The sequence below is a fragment of the Lissotriton helveticus genome, chromosome 10 (assembly GCF_964261635.1).
Source record: "Lissotriton helveticus chromosome 10, aLisHel1.1, whole genome shotgun sequence".
Taxonomy (NCBI): domain Eukaryota; kingdom Metazoa; phylum Chordata; class Amphibia; order Caudata; family Salamandridae; genus Lissotriton; species Lissotriton helveticus.
This window is the reverse complement of record NC_136071.1, coordinates 793,379,077-793,381,962: the sequence shown is the minus strand read 5'-3', so window position 1 is coordinate 793,381,962 and position 2,886 is coordinate 793,379,077. Positions and strand designations below refer to the sequence as shown.

Here is a 2,886-nt window from a genome sequence, read left to right as displayed (position 1 = left end):
TAAGCATCCCCACCCCAGCCCAATACACTAAGTCCTGTCTGGGAGGTGGCCACACCTCCTTGTGACAGGAAACCTGTTGTTCTACATTGCTCTGCTCTAGCTTGGCTCAGCAGGAAGAGGGCAGAGTCATGTTTGGGGTCGGCAGCAGCACTAGCTTGCTGTTAGACCATGAAAGGCTGTAACCCAAAGGAGCCCCTCAGTACATTGGATCATACTTCCAACACTGGAATCAATGTTGGGGTATGATTCCAACATGTTCAATACCAAATATGACCGGATTCAATGCAGCCACTATATAGTTAGACATCTCGTAATGACTGATGTCCACTATATGTATAACAAGCATTAAAAATGCAATAGGTCTCACTTTCATTAAGATAAAGCCCTTCGCGTTACTATACAATACCATTAGCAAAGCAAATGGCTTTAACTTAAAGGCGAGACCTATTGCATTTTCAATGCTTGTTTTTTATTCTTAAAGAAATGGAAGGCTCTCAAACACATCCTCAGATGTTCGAAGACAAGAGTTGAAATAGTAATTCACCTTATTCGCTTTCGTGGGCATAGTATAATGGGTGAACTGCTGTTTCATTTACCTCAACTAACAGTTTGAATGCTAGGGTCTCAGCGGTATTCTTCAGCCGTTGGCAAGAAATAAGCAGACATGCTCATCTCAGTCAATGGTGCTGCTACCTATAGGCAATTATAAATCTTGGAGCTTGATGATGGTAATAGTTGATTTCTTATTTGTTGGACGATGAGTAGAACGAAGGGGTCCAAAAATTGCATCTTTCTAAAGCTGTCGTAATATTGGCGCATACGTGTTGTTAAGGTGTTAGCAGTGCTGCCCTCACTATACGTTCATTGAACAGCAGCGCAACTCCAAGATAAGGATGGTTGCTTAAGTAATGCTAGCGTATCACTGATGACCAGTAAAGACCCTCATTTTGTTACGGTGATCTGGAATTTTAATATTGATTGGAACTAAAGTCTCGCTTTCTGAACAGTATTACAGCAGGAAGGTGAGCTTACTGAATCAACAGTCTTGTCCCCTCCCCATTGTAATGCAGTCCATCATGCATTGTGCCCCCTTCTCATGTTGATTTGCATATTAACAGACAGAGAGAAAGGTTGAAACCCTGCCCCGGAAGGCTTGAGTTTTGCAGACTCGGCGTTTGGATAACATTGTTTATTTAAAATGGTATTTAAATGCACTCGCTTCAAATCTTGAATTCAATCTTCCAATATGTAATTGTGCGCCTTTCCAAGTATTTAATGTTTCATTTTCCACCATGCATTTTTATCTTGTGTGTGTATTCCAGATCTATTAGTTCGAAGGGTTACATGAAGCAAGCTCAGTACCGCAAAGGCAGCCGCGCGTTTACTTTTGCATCCCGCTTTCACTTTAAGTGAAAGCGCGATGCAAAAATAAGCACGCGGCTGACTTTGCCAAAACTGAGTGAGTAGAAAAAAGTGCTTGGGGACTAATGAAGGAGAGAGTGTCACGCTGCAGGTAAAAGATCAAATCCCAGTGGGCGGGGCCAAAAGTAGACAATGTGGCAACAATGAGGGACTAAGAAGCCTCCTTTACAATGAGAAGCCAGCGTTTTGCATGCAAGATGACGTGGACCAATTAAAAAGATGGGTGGGGGCTTCAACTCCGCCTCCGAGAGCTTTGGAATCTGTATTGATTCCCAGAAGCTCTCGTATGACGAGAGCAGCGCATTCGTGCTACTTTTGCTAGCCGAGACCTAAAAATGGCTGTTCGCACTTACAAACCCTGGAGAATCAACTCTGGGGTTTGTAGGGGTGTCTTGCTCATGCAGGGCGATACAAAAGGAGATGATGGACGGAGCGTTTGAACAAATCAAACACTCACCCTCAGTCAACTGATCTGGGTTTAATCCATCACCATTCTTTAGTTCACTCAGCCACCCCAGTTCAGACATGGCTATATGCAAATCAGTCTGACCCTGTGCCTCATGGGAACAGTGCAGCCCGAACTGCCAAGCCATGTCTTTCCTGGACCGGAAACAAGCATCCTGGGACCGGTTTCGGATTCATAATCCTCATCAGCCAGGCTATCTTGAATCCAGTGGCCATGTGAACAAGGGACTCACGTCTGAGCATACCCTGCCACACTTAGGGCGAACAAAGCGATACAAAAGGAGATGATGGACGGCTTAAGAATGGTGATGGATTAAACCCAGATCAGTTGACTGGGGGTGAGTGTTTGATTTGCTCAAACACTCCGTCCATCATCCCCTTTTGTATCGCTTTGCTCATGCAGGGGCACCCTCACACTTATAACGAGGCACCCTGCCTTCAGGACTGAAAGGCCTGCCATAGGGGTGATTTATAGGTTTTAAGTGTAGTGACATCAGATATAAGGAAACTTATATCTGTCATAAGTGGTGCTAGCACCAACTCACACAGGCTGCAATGGCCAGCCTGTAGTTACAGTTTGAGTGGTTCCTCATGGGTGGCACAATACATGCTACAGCCCATGGGAGATTCCTGGTGTACCTGTGACCTAGGTACCTTAGTACTATATACCAAGGACTTACAAGGATACACTAGTAGCCAATTGTGGTTGTTGAGAAATACTTACAATGGTAAAATTTAGGGAGAAAGCACAGTGACTGGGGTCCTGTTTAGCAGGATTCCAGTCAGACTAGTCAAAAACACACTGGCACCAGGCAAAAGGTGGGGGTAACCATGCTAGAAGGATCCTACCTTCCTTTGCCATCTAAGAGCAGGAAGCAAGGGCCACAAAGAAGAACATGATAATCATTATTTTTTAAAGGGAACCAACATACACATCGAAACGTCTCAGTGTCAAAAAGTATCATGTTATGCAAGAGAAAGTAATGTTAGATAATATTA

At 44.1% G+C, this 2,886-nt stretch overlaps 1 non-coding gene across 1 annotated transcript; it reads right to left on the bottom strand.

Annotated features, from left to right (window-relative positions):
- Positions 1-772: 772 nt before the first annotated feature.
- On the bottom strand, positions 773-898 carry LOC144786370 (U4atac minor spliceosomal RNA). Its single transcript, XR_013602170.1, has one exon. It is a non-coding gene; the product is annotated as a U4atac minor spliceosomal RNA (small nuclear RNA).
- Between the last annotated feature and the right edge of the window lie 1,988 nt (positions 899-2,886).